The sequence below is a fragment of the Lagopus muta genome, chromosome 6 (assembly GCF_023343835.1).
Source record: "Lagopus muta isolate bLagMut1 chromosome 6, bLagMut1 primary, whole genome shotgun sequence".
NCBI classification, from domain to species: Eukaryota; Metazoa; Chordata; class Aves; order Galliformes; family Phasianidae; genus Lagopus; species Lagopus muta.
This window is the reverse complement of record NC_064438.1, coordinates 18134443-18148769: the sequence shown is the minus strand read 5'-3', so window position 1 is coordinate 18148769 and position 14327 is coordinate 18134443. Positions and strand designations below refer to the sequence as shown.

At 38.6% G+C, this 14327-nt stretch overlaps 1 protein-coding gene across 1 annotated transcript in view; it reads left to right on the top strand.

Moving 5' to 3' along the window:
* The window catches only part of SHANK2 (SH3 and multiple ankyrin repeat domains 2), a 372036-nt gene that overhangs the window by 4807 nt on the left and 352902 nt on the right, over positions 1–14327 (top strand). Inside the window, exons 2-4 of the mRNA XM_048949837.1 lie at positions 1408–2528; positions 7837–13376; positions 13723–13786. The gene's annotated coding sequence lies outside the window, so the exon portion shown is untranslated. The remainder of the gene's footprint in view (positions 1–1407; positions 2529–7836; positions 13377–13722; positions 13787–14327) is intronic.

The following is a 14327-nucleotide window of genomic DNA, read 5'->3' as shown; positions in this document are numbered from 1 at the left end:
TGAGAGAAATGAGACAAGAAGTGTCATGTAGCAACAGTAAGCAAAGAAAATTGCACGCTATGACATGAATTGAATTTGCAAATGCAGAAGCCATGCCTCACAAAATGGCAAGCTAAGATGGGGGATTAATAAGATTGTATGGGAACTGCTGAGTCACGGCCTGAACCTCTGATTAATCACCTGAGGTGAGCCATGAGTCAGCCAGAGGAGCACAGGTGAAGGCAATTCACCTGTGCTGCTGGAAGGGATGGAGCCAGGCTCCACCCCTCCTAGACCTATTTAAGAGCTGGCTACCAGAGGGGAAGGATCTCTTCTGGAGATCCCCTCTTTTGGTGAGCTCAACCAAAGGGTAAGCTCTTCCAGTTATTCTCTTTTTGTTGTCGTTGTCTGTTTTGCCTTACTCTCTTGATTATATTGCGATTATAACATCTTGATATCTATTGATTATACACAATTATATTGTGATTATAACATCTTGGTTATACATAAGATTAATGATTAAAATGTTTCTTTACTGTTGGGAGTTAATCTGGGATGAGAATGAGTCTGTTGTTGTAAAGCCTTGTTCAATTTTAATATGGAAATATCTCCTGGCCCGTATTCTGAACACCCTGTAAATTGTGATATTGATCTGATCTTCAATTAATGAGAGACCCTTTGCAAAATTCTGATCTGGGTTTGAATAGTTAATAGCTGTAGCAGAGTGGATCTTTCACACATCAAGGTTTGAGATATTAGTCACTAGGATTATGGCTTTTTTCTTTATTATTTTAATGCAGTCTTGCTTTCCCTGGAGCAAAAGACCAAAAGGGTGAGGTATGATTAAAAACTGTGGAGAATATTATTGAAGTCTAGTCCTGCTCTCTGTTGACATATTTTTCAGGTATCTGCTGTGTTTTTCACAGTTGGCCAGAATGAGCAGTCTCCATCTTTAGTCTTTACACAGTGCATTTCCCCTGTCAGTCCACGCAAAGCAACTTTTATAGTGGCCAACCTGTGCCTCTTTCTCCTTCATGCAGTTTGCTATACCCAGTCCCACAGTAAGGAATTGTGAGGTGCTTGCATTCATTACTCACTGCTACCAAGACTAGACAGCAAACTCAATGGTCTTGCTACAGCCACATATTTAAATAAATACGAAATTCTATTTGTTTTCTTGAGACAATAACAAAAACTTAACCAGGAAGCATCCATCCTCTTTTCCTACAAATAATTATTATAGCAAGTTTTTCTTTTCTTTTATGCTGATGGCAATCTTTGTTAGGCATGAAGTAATATATAGTTTCACTGAAGGAGATGCTGATACTGAGCGGTTTTCTATAGAACGATTTGTGGCCTGAGTCTGAATCTTGCAGTTTTACTCTCTAACTGATTTCCCACCTGGCTCAGAGAGTTGTGTTTTTACAGGACTTCAAAGCCTAATTAAACTGAAGAAAAATTTCCACTCATCACAAGCTCCACTGGTTTATGAAATATCTGAGCTGAAAGACAACTAGACTGCTTCAACAAGGCAGACCCTGTGATTTGATGATAAAACTGACAGAGCTGGTGGTAATGCAACTGTGTTAAACCTACTTCCAAGCCACGGGGACTTGTGCTTTCAGAACCATTTTTTGAGCTTGGAATCACCACAACATCTGCTGAAAAGAAACAAAGCCCAAAAGATGGGCTCTGGTCTGCTTAAGCCTACCCCCACTTAGTGCTCCTCAAGTTTCAGACAGCAATCATGCCTACTTACTTTCTGCTCTTGCTGTTTAATCCTTTAAGCTGTTAATTAGGTGCCTTCTTAGTGATCCTGAGAGCTCCTTGGGTATTTGTACTCCTAAATGTTTTCAGGGGTTCAGTAGAACTCAGTGCACATACTCAAGAAGTGTGCAGCCTTGGCTTTTAGTAACTACTCAACTTAATAGGCTTTCAAGCTATTACTGTCTTCAAGAAACACATCTCCAAAACCCTGCCAGAGGCTGCTATCGGTGGGAGCATTTTGCACTGCTCTTCTTTAAACCGAAGCATTGTACGGTCCAGCAGGCAATAGCCACAAACAAAACAGATCAGATAGAAAATGTTTTGCAGAAAGTGGTCTGCAAGTTTAACCCTGCCTAGCTCTGGATGTAGACTTTCTGGTTCTATTGCCAGTCTTCAAAAATGTGAACAAGAGCTTGAAAATGTGGTGTGCAGAAGCCAGTAAGGAAAAATCTAATGCTTTTAAGAACAACGTTGGGTTCTTAATTGGGTGTAATTGGGTGAATCTACCTTCTGTGCTTAAAAGTAGAGAAGACAGATGAATGAGCTTGAGCTGTACTTTCAAGGTGAGAAGACATTAAATAACTGCTGAGGTTTGGGGTTGGAATTTTTTTTTTTGTAATCTTTTTTTCTCGTGTAACCAAATACCAATGTTCTTCTCCTTTCTGCATAGGCTTACCACGTGTAGCAGTCTGAAGGGGATCTGTGGACTTTGTCTTGAGAAAATACCACTGTTTTGGAACTATTCCAGCTCCCAGATGCTGAGCATTTTGCTGTTGACCTCAGTGAGTATAAGAGATGATCCTGTGAATGTGTGCAATTCCCTGTATAGCTAACCACTGCAAGGACTTCAGAGGAACATTACCTTCTGGTAGTTCTTTCACTTTAGCAGCCTCTTAAAGAGCATTTTACATTGCAAGTGGCACACTAAATCAGTTGCTTTGATCTCACACAGGGTGCTGAATTAACATGATGCAACCCAGAGATGCAAAGGGATTTCTTTCATTAACAGTGCTGTGATGCTAGTGAGAACAGAAGATGTGTTTCCTAGACAACCACCATCATTCTGTAAGTGAAAGAAAGCAGGAGGGCTGGAAAGGGAGTTTGTGATGACTAGAGATCAATTTAGGAAAAGGTCTGAATAGCACCATTTAAGCTCTTTTTCAAAATGTAAAATATTACACTTTCTAAAACTCTTCATGGAGACCTGCTATAGGGTCTGAGAAACAGCTTTGGTGGTCTCAGAAATTAAAAAACTACTACAAAGAAATGCAAATATGAAATTCATTCCCAGACCCTCCTATTTTGGCCATATGCGCATGCCTTCAAAATAGGAAGTGATATAATGCTGAGATTTCTGGTGTTTAGCAAAAGAAAGGGTGTTGAACAGCAGTGCATGGCTGAACTATGCTCCTTTTTGAGAATAGATTCTGACATAACCTCTCCTAGGAAGATGATAGTAAGATTTTATTATCAGCTGTTACAACAGTGGTAGCTGGGGTGAAAAAGCCTTTTCTATGTAGGCAATTAGGTGGGAACTTGTCTACCTGCACAGACCCATGAAGAAGTGAATTCAGGAAGCTGAGTTTGCCTGCAGGAAGGAGGGAGGGGGCCGTCAGAAGCCTGAGATCAATATGAGCTTAAATGAAACATTTCAAACCATGCTGGCAGTGACTATCAAAGTGACATTTCCTGCTGCTGGAAACTGCATTGTAATATAAATTACTTTTCTATTTGTTTCCTTGACAAGACTTTCAAAAGAATTGAATATCCTGCATTGGTAATCCTACAGCAGAAGTTTTGTATTTAGATCAAAATCTATTCGGACAAGGTTTAGATGGTTAAACACCCTCCCACTGGCTGGGGAGGAAAGGATGGACCTAGCTACTGGGGCTCCATACTTTTATTTGTTGTGTGCATGTCGTGTATGATAGTGGCATTCTGAGATGTGGAGCTTGGGAAGCTGAGTTTTATTTTGTGGCCAAGATAAGCCGCTGCTAAGATGCTACCACTGTAGTTCTTCCTCTTAGGCTGTGGCTAGCATTAGTGGTGTAAATCTCACACTGGTCTCTTCCTAGGCCAGTTTCTACATTGTGTTCACTCATGATGGAAGAACAGAACACCATTCTTGCTGTAGCATCTTCGTGTTTGTTCTTCACAGTGATCTTTGTGGAAGAAACACACCCCCTTTTTGCCTCTGAAGGCACGGAGGAGTTTCACTCACAGGAAACGTACTATACTGCAACTTGATATAGAACATTTTGGAAGGAAAAGTTTTGCACAGGGGACAACTTGTGTTAATAAGGAAAGGCACGTTGGCACGAGGGGGAAACAATCAAAAAGTAGATAAAGGAAACAGGAATGAGATGATTATCCTAGATTATTTTGTTGTGAAGTGCTGTGTAAAAGGTTAAGTTACATTTTAGCTACATGCTCAGTTTGCGTGAAAAAAGAAACAGCTTGTAGCCTGGGCCAAACAGTTTGCTTTTTGCATTCTATATTATTCCTCAATATTTGTCTGCTTTTACTGAAAGTTTAGAACCCTATAAGGATAAAGAGCATTTTCCCCTGAGAAAAACCCTGGAGCATCTTGGGGAGTATTGTTACCAAGTTTAATTTACTGGTGATGAACAATTTGGTACTCTTGTGTTACTCCATCAGTAATGTCACTAAATAGCAGTGATTATTTATTCAACACTCGGTGCTTCACATTTCTGAAAGTATCTTCCTGTGTTATGTGCTCAAAAGTGCAGTGAAATAACTGAGGTAAATTATAAGGGGCTCATCCTGTTTCTCTGGATCTCTCTTGTTCTTACTGATCCTCATACTTGCTTACCTTGACTCGACAGGAGATTTTGTGCAAATAGTGTGAATCTGCTTCAGAGCTCATAGCTTCTGTCCCCTGGCAATGCTGCCTTTTGCTACTGCTGGTACTTCTTCTGAGTGGGGTTGTGACTAATTATTGGTGCCCTAAGAGAGGACTGTTTGGAGTCAAGGTTATTTACCATCTTTCAGGAAGAAACATGGAGGAAAAAGCAATGGGATGCTTAAGTGAAGACCAGGATACCTTATGCTAAGGATAACTGTCCCTCAAGTGCTTAATAGACACACTTGAAAATAGCAAATAAAACCTCAGAAAAAATTTGAGCTCAAGAAGTTATGTTCTTTCAGCAGCTGACAAAATACTTCGATCAGCTTTATCGTTCTGTCAATGAGAAACGACCTTCCTGCGCATTGGCTGCAAATCTGCAGTGCTGGAAAGGAATTCAGTTAAAGAGGGAAATGCAGACTTTAACAAATGAAGCTTCTAGTCTTACTGCTCATTTGTACTTTGTTGAAAACCACAAACCTCTCAATTTTTACCATGCACTCTGTGGCCACTCAGACATTTGTTTTGTTATTTTACCATATGAACTCTCACTTTCCTTGCCCTTCCTTCAGAGCACTTGGACAGGAGTCTGCAGCTATGTCTGTTGAAGTTTCTGTTCCGACTTTGCTAAAGGAGGAAAGAAGCATGGATAGCATCCATGTGCTTCTGTTCTGGTCCAGGGGGGGCTTATTGAATGGGGATAAGGATCTTTCTCGTCTCCTTTTGTAGTGCTGACACCAATAGATGTGAAGATGGCAGCCATGCAGGTTGGAGTGATGGCAGCTCAGAAATATGTGATTCAGTAGGAAGGATTCTTGGCAATCAGCTTAGATGATGTGATGAAATGTGTATTGACTAGGAGCAGGGAGTGCAGTGCAGATTAGATGTACCCTTAGGGTGTGAATGATATTTCCTAAATCCCTTTGAATGGCACTTACATGCATACTCTCAGTTATCATTGCTGCTCGTCATCCTCCAGAAATGTCTTCAAAGTTCTCTGTGCAAACCAAAGCAAAACTTCCCAAGCTTTGTTTTCAGACAGCTGCTATCTGGAGGGTACTAAGCTCCACAAACTCAAATTTTTAGAGAAGATAATAAAAAGCTCACATGAAATACAGTATCTAATATTCTTTACTTTCCTGTGTGCCTGTGGAATCAATAAACACAAACAAATAATTCAGAAACAAACAATTCTAGTCTAAATGTAAGTAGCTATCATTTTGGATTTGTTTTAAAAGGGAATAAATGCAGCAAGATGCAGACATTGTTACACATTATAATTAATAGAACATCTAATGAGTTCTAACTAATAACCAGGAAAGTTGTTTAGTAAAATAGCTTTTTTAAGAGCAATATGCTTGTAAAATCATAAAAGTTGTTTATTTTGCAAAGGAGGAAGAGAAGAGAGATGGTTGTAAATATTTCTTAAAAGCTGAATTTCATTCACAAATACTGTTCACCTTTTCAAATCAAAGAAAAAGGCTTTTTCAGGGTTGTTTGAAAAATACATCTTTCTTAACAGGCTTCATAAGAGTTAGTAAAGTCCAGTACATCTCAGAGACTATAATGGTTGAATTTCTTTAGGCAAAAGTAGCTCATGTTTTGTGGCACATGTTTTGATATATATATTATAATTTGGTAAATTATATTAATATTTTCCTAGGTAATATATCAGGAAGCACAGCTTCTCCATTATTTGTATTTATTTCTCTATTACTTATGCTGAAAAACCTTCTTTTACATCAGTGTATTACAGATTTGTTCATATTAGATGGGACCATAGGAGAACTCCAGCCCATTCTTTTGAACATCCATGGTCTCACCTGCCTGTGTGCAGAGGACTTGCCTGGTGCATCTCTGTCCCTTTTCTCTTCTCCACCATTTCTGTGTTATGGCAACCTCATAATCCTCCTGGTCATTTTGTTAAATTTCCACATTAACAAATCTATAAATTTATCTGCTGCTTTTCACCTTCTTGTAATACAAAACAGCACCTTTATGTAGAGCATTTCATCTTTGTTAATACAGTCATTAATTAATTAGTTGAGCTGGCATATTCCTCTGTTAAATTGCCAGACTACTAAAATGTATTCTTACAACTCCCTTAAGGTATTTTATGTACCGGTGAGGTCTTTTGTTAATCTCCTTTCCATAGTGTGTTTAACCTTCTTTCACTTATCATTTAGGGTCATTGAGGCTAATCTCAGCTGTCCTCTTTTGAACCTTGCGGTGTCCACCTCTTTTTTTTCTTCTCTAACTGGAACCGTGTAGTTGGCCCAGGTTCTCAGCTAACTAAAACTAAAAATTAGGAGTAACTGAATAAGAGTTAATTCCACCAGAAGCCAGAATGCAGTCATTTTCAGAAATTCACATGTGACTTTCCTATCCCTGTTAAGATACAGCAAGCAGCAACTGTTATGTTGCTTTTTATACACTTTTTTTTTTTTTTAAGGTTTGTCACAGTGTGCTGCTTAGGCATTAACCAGAAAACAGTTCCCAGTGGACAAAGTGTGTCTGTGTTTCTTAGAAATTCAGAAAGAATAGAAAAAAAGATTCAAAAAATACTCTGGAGTCTCAAAAACATCGTAATAATGAGTAAATAAGAATTTCAACCTATTTCAATAGAACAAAGCTTAGGCTAAACTCTAAGGGAAGGACTGTGAATGGTTTATTAAGAAGTGCTATGAAATCTAATGAATGGGCAACAAAAAACTTAGCTTGTAAACTAAAGGCAGACCAAGTAGGAATATGCATAAGATTCACTGAACATAATTAACTATTGGAACAATTAACCTATGACTATGAATTTTTTGAAGTATTTAAATTGAGACCACATATTTTTCCTAGATATATAGGCTTGTCCAGCCAGAAATTACTAGGTAAGATTCTTTGGTATGTGTAAAGTCTCAATAATTCATCACAGCCTCTTTCAGCCTTGCAATTTAAGACCTTAAATGCCATATGCTCACAGCTTTCCTATTCCCTTTTTTTAATGTGGGGAAGGGGAGTTCCATAATGGGTTTTGTGGCAGTATGGATGTATTTTGCACTGACGCGTTCTTGATTAAACACAAAGCATCACCTTTCTCAGAATTCTTGCTCCCACACACTCCCAAGTGTTTTCCTGGGAACACTACAAAAGCACCTTGTCTTTACTCCCTTGTCAGCCTGTAACGTAAGATCTCTCTTAATTTGCTGTTCTTTACTCTTTCTCTTCCACCGTAGCACTGCGTTGGCTGAATGTTGATCACTGTGGTGGATCCCTTATTTGTGTTTAACTTACTGCTGGCTACTCTGTCAGAACTGTATCCTGCAGGTCTGTAACTATATGCACAGATTCTCTCCCTATAAAATCCTTTTGGTTACTGCTGCTTCTTCAGTGAGGCAGCAGGAGATGAGTTAGGCAAGCTCTTTGCTGTTAAATGCATGCTGGCTGCTCACAATTTAGATATACTTTGCTAAATGTTCCATGCCTACTATTTTCTGCTGTTCTCATTATTCAAATCATGCTTGTAGAACCTTGTTGTATTTTTTCTTTTCCTGGATATTCATGACAAAAGTAATACAGGATTCCTCCCACTTTGTGCATAGCTATTTTCTCAGTCCCAAAGAATCTATTGTTGCTATTAAAGCTCAACAGTAGCACTTGACTGATTTCTGACTGATCAGAGACTTCAATTATCAGATATTTTCCTCTCTTCCTGCCTTGATTTTTGTGCAGTCCCTCTTTGCTATCTTTATGAACAACACAGTGAAGGATACATCTGATAGGATGCTTTATACATGCTGTGACAATTTGATTCAATTTTCACCTATATTACCTGTTTCTCCAGGTTATTATTTATATATAAACATGCTTCTCTTTATCTGCTTCTTGCTCCTAGCCAGTAACACGTTCCATGTCCCAGGTATTTGGCCCAAACCTTTATTGCCAGCACCACCTCATTTCTCATGGTTTTGAATGCCAATAGGCATCTTGGGTAAACACTGAGCTCACCTGTTCCTGTGCTCTGTGCTACACCCTTCTCATTTCAACTGGGAGCTACAGAACAGAAAGCTACCAATATCTTTGCTATAAAAAGCATTTTAGTGCTACTCGTAAAAACAAATAAACACCTTCCCTGCCTCAGATTATGTGCTCTTGCCATGACAAAAAAGATTGCTTTTCTTGTGTGAGTGTTGCACATATAATATCTCTTCAAGGATATGATCTCATAGCCTCTTGCTAATGCATTGATGACCCATTTTTATTTTGTATCATGCTGTTCAAAGACAAAAGAAGGTGAGACCATCTGAGAGAGTCTTAGTGATTAATTGCTCTGTGCTACCTGTCCCAGAATGCAGATTGAAATTGGAGCGCTCTGGCTCCCAGAGCTAAATTCACAGAAAGCAGCTGTTTTTCCAGTGTTTTTTTTTTTTTTTTTTTTCTCTAATAAGAAGCAGAAACTCACACCTGCTACTTAATATGTGAATGGTATTTAAAATATTGGGTTGTTTCAATCAGATCTGAGTGACAACAGCTTCAGTCATTTAAACCCATTTGCAGCCTCTTCCCGTTGTCTATCACAGACACCAAGAAGCACTTTTAAAAAGTGTGTGTTCCTGTGCATTATGTTCATGTTTTCATTTAAAGCCACTAGTGGTTGCTCATTTCCATTCTTTAGAAGTATGAAATCATCTCTGATAAACTGTTCATTTGGCACATTAATAACAATGGAGAATCAGGCTGGCTACGGTACTTATACCATCAGTGTGGTGCTTGAGCAACTCGCCTTTATGTGTGAATTTGTTTTTTGAATACTTATTGAGTGAGAGAAGTAGAGTTCCCATTACATAAATAGGAAATAGAAACAAACAGGCAAGCAAATGTTTATCTGTTTGCATAAGAAGGAACATCAAAATCAGCAAGCGTCCTTGCAGGAGTGAAGTTAAGCATTCAAAAAAGCATTTGAGGAAATCAGAGTAGAATGACTATGCTCCAGCCCAGGAGTGTAAAAATACTTTGTACAGATGGAAAAGGGGTTTCCAGAGCCACATGCCAGCAATTAGGCTCTGTGGCCGGATGGAGAAACATCTTACTTGAGACAGTGCTGAGAAGAAGTGGCAGCAGGAGGGACAGCCGCAGCTAGGGATAATCAGCTGGACCCTCCAAAACCATTAAAAACACGTTTAGTGGTTGGGCTGGAAAGTCCTGTGGAGTGATTTTGTCTGCTCTAAAAAGTGACTGTTTATGTGTTTGTTTTCTGGGGAGGGCTGTTAATGCAGGGATCCTGCTGGTGCTGGCAGACATAGCCCAAGACAATAAAGATTTCTAAGTTGCACAAGGAATTTTTCTTTTTGCTTTGATTCTTATTCCCTTTAAAATCCTGAAAGTGTGCAACTTGTCAAGCTTTACTGGTGTCACAAACTCAGCAGAGTTGGGTATCTGTAGCAGATTTTTTCAAGGTGTTATATCTAATAAGTGAACTATGCTTTCTCTCAGAGCCTATGACTTTATCCTGATCTTGAGCCTGGGGAAAACATCCAGCTAGAGTCTTATTTCTATACGGCTATCAAAAACCTGGTGCTTGGTCACAAGGCCTCACTTCCTTCCAAAGATGCTGTGTGGGGAAGCAGTACCTAGCTGAGCAGGGCTCCCTCTGACCTTCCCTCCAACTCCTGCCTGGAGGTGGCTGGCATCCCACAACTGCCCCACACCTAGAGGATATGAAAGAGGAGAACCTTAATTAGTGAACATGGTGAGGCATTTCAAGAATCCACACAAGCATGTAAAGCCTATTCTGGTTTGTTTCAGAGCGGATGGCATATACAGACAAGTGTTAGGTTGTTTGTAATTATCAACATCTTTGGTGCTTATCTGCTGGCATGGGCCATGAGGAGCAGCCCAGTGACTGCCTGTATCTATTTGCCAGCTGTCACATGTGTACTCAGTCATCTCTGCTGGCTATCACCTGTCAGACAGCAAATCCATTTTCTAAGAAACACAAAGGTTTTATTATTATCTGAGAATGGTATGAGATTTCTTAATCATTCTGTACATCTGATGTGACATCCTACATTTCAGGGTGACATACAAAAGCCATCCTAAGGGGAATCTCAAGCACCCGGCCTTGACTGCTTTCTGCCACAGTATGGCCCTGCTATCAGTAATGGCTATATGACCAAGGGTAGAGCAGAGCTCTGTATTTCTGGGTTACCATAAATGATCCACTGTGTCCTGCAATCTACTGACAAGCAATCTGGGACAACAAGGCACATAACATCATCTTGATATTTTGAGAAATGGGGACGTAAGAATTAGAACGTTCTTGTTGGCTGCTTCAATGCTTTCTTCATGACAGAAAGTAATAATTTTGCTGTCAGTAGGGAAAAAATCCTAACCTTTTCAACTATGATTTTGTCAAAGAAAAAGAAAAGGAATACTGAATATTTAACAGAAATGCAGCTATTCCTAAAAAGAAATTGGCAAAATGATATTCTGAGCCTTCTAACAATAAAACCATCTGATAATGTTTCCCTTTTCAGTGTGGCTTACTGCATAGTCAGTGTTGATGTATGTAAAACCTGATAAGCAATGTATAAACAAAACATTCCATACTGACCTTAGTTGGCTGTAAAGCGTCACATCCATCATTTAAAAATATATGGAATATTGGATTCAATAAAAACAATTCTGCTTTGCTTTAGACAAATGGAGTGAAAAGCTGTCTCTTGGCTCAGGAAAGATTGTGGAAAAAATCAGGGTTACAAAAGGGGTAAAAATTCAAATGGTATTTAAGTTCTTGACAATCTTTTTGTGTTGTCCGTAAAATTGGCTAAGATAAATTGTGGAAAACTTTACTTACCAGAACATTGTATTTGACTTGGATGAGTACAGTATGTAACAAAAGAAAAATCCACCTGGAAATCCAATCATCTCTCTCATCAGATGCTTATAACATTATAGCATGTTTTTTAATGGTAATTGCGAATTTTCTGATTTTAGAGAGGCCTTGGGAAGAGTGCAAATGAGAAAATTCAGTGGCTTTCATAGAACATTTCATGCTTGATTTAGAAAGATTTTCTTGGACACAAGTTATAGCAGAGAAATGGTACAGAAGTTGAATAGGTAAAAGACAATGAGGGCAGCATGACATTAATTGCTCTGAGTTTGTCACAGTGGGCTCAACGTAATGTCTTTATAGACTTGGAGTTTGCAAGCTGAGGCAGACCCTCTATCAGTAAGTGCATTCCTGTCATTATCTTGTTCTCCTGCTCCACAGGTGTGCATCATACTTGGCAGAAAATTTGAAAAGACATGAATCTTAAAATAACACAGGAAAGCAAAGATGCAAGTGGTGAGATGGGAAATGTTAGAAAAGGACCTGGAAAAGAATTTTTACTTCTGCTTTCTCTTGTCAGGTCTCTTCTATTTTATCATCTATTGTGGCAATCTCTAGGGATGGAAAAATCTGTCACACGCTGCATCAGAACTTCTTTTCACTGTCTACAGTTAAGTCATCTGAATATTTGATGGACAAAGCTAGAAGTCTTTTTTCCTTCTAGCGAATTCACTTACATTTACTTTTTAGTTTCCACATGCGTATGCACACACATGTGGAGGATATACCTTTGTTCAAGAGACTAGAAACTGGAGCAGCAGATTAGCGGAAATAAATGAGGCATTTTGTAGAAAGCAGGGCAGAAGTGTACTGCTACAGAGAGTCTGTACTCCCAGTTGCCTTCTGGAGCTCTGAAAGCGCGAGCAGCAGAAGAGATAGGAGAGTATTTTTTAGTGCATTTCACACCAATTATATGCTTTCTCAACCTTTATCTCTTTGGAAACTCCAGGGCCTCCAGCAATGAAATCTATGGTGCCATCCAGCTGAATCTGTGCCTCTCCTGGACTAAGATGCGTGAGCCAAGTTGACTTCAGATATCCTTTCTTCATTACCTCCTTACAGATTTCAGCTGAGGAGTATAAGGATATGCAAGTCAGTTAAACTCCTTAGGATCAGTCTGGAGAGTAATGATGGGACTTCTTTTTTTCTTCAATTTCTAAATCAACTTAATTTTCTATCTCCTTGGAGTAGATTAAAGCACATTTTTAAGCAATTCCCAAATACCTGCAATAGGTAACAATGCAAAGATGAGTGAAAAAGCATAAGAAATGAAGAAAATATTCAAAGTCTAAAAATAAAAGAATATACATATTGTCCAGGTTGGCTAAGTGATCAAGCAAAGTCACATACGTTTAGAGAATGCTTTTTTGCGAGCCAATCTGAAGAAACAGACTCTAGAGAGACCTGATGTTTGTATTTGACTCTGTAAATGATGCTTCTCAAGAGATCTCATTCTATCCCCTGTGACCTACTCATGTTGAGACAGATGCACTCCCCAAGGAAGCCATCTTATAAATATATACTTTTTATCACTCCCAGATCCTTTCAGGTTCTTCTGTGCTGTTTCTGCTAAAAGAGGATGTTGCTTTTTAAATGCCCTTCAGTGTCCGACTTCTCAGTCTTCATTTTCAGTATACGCTTCCTTCTCTGAATTTCTAGTTCAAGACAGTGCATTGTTTGTATAATTCTCTGGAGTAGGTAACTCAGATACTGCTCAGTTTTACCTTTAAAAAGGAAGACAAGTTTTTCTCATACTTCCATCCTAATTTTCTCCTGTCATGAATGAACTACAGACAATCTTGTCTTCCACAGCCAACCACAGAGAAACAAGAACTGATGCTTACCAGAAAGACTGCCATAAAGGAAAGCCAAGAAAATACCAAAGTCAGTGTTTTTAAATTCTTCTTTTTAGTTTTGTAATGGAAAACTGAATCCCTAATGTGCATTCAGTTTTGGGCAATTTGTTGTAATGTTCAAAGAGTGGAGAGCTGTTAAAAGGATACTGCATATAGAGGATACTTCTATTATGAATGTATACTTTGGTACCTACTTATAAGTACATTATACTGTAAATACAATGTAATTTGAATGTAATTAAGATAGGGATTATTAGGGGAGGGGAAAGGAAAAGAGGGAGATTTTACTTAATTGGGCATCTGAAATAAGGACAATGGCAGTCAGTTGTTAAATTATTTGGAAAATGCTAAATCAAAATCACTTTATGTTATAGGAAACTGCAATTGTGGAAGTGCTGACAGTGTGATACTTAGAGCAGAGCAGACAGTTTCTCCCTGGTGAGTTTTCTTACTCCTCTAATTTGCAGAACTTCTCTGAAACAGAGCATTATTCAGTCTCTGATTATCCATGAATATTCAAAATTTACCCTATTATTTGAATACATTTGGCCAGATAAATTGTATGCAATTCTTACTTCTTGATTGGAGAAAAACAGATGAAATCTTTGTTCAAATATTTGCATTGATGCATTTTCCCTTGTTTTGAAACTATATTCATACATTTGACTTTTAAATGATTTTTCATGAACATTGATTTACCAAAAGTTATTGCTCAGATCTTTCCACAAAGCATACTTAATTGATGTGAATGTAACCAGGCTGTCCTGATTTGAAATTAGGAATATCTGTGACAAATGAGTTTGAACTTTACATCCAAATTTCATGTAATATATCGTTTTATTGGCTGTGAACCATTCACCTGCAAAAGCTGCTCAGAAACATAGTTGTGCTGTTTCAGCTTGTGGCTGCTTACTGGTAATGCCATGAGTCTTATTAAATATTTAGGAAACTCTTACTGAAGTACTGTTCTTCAGCTGTA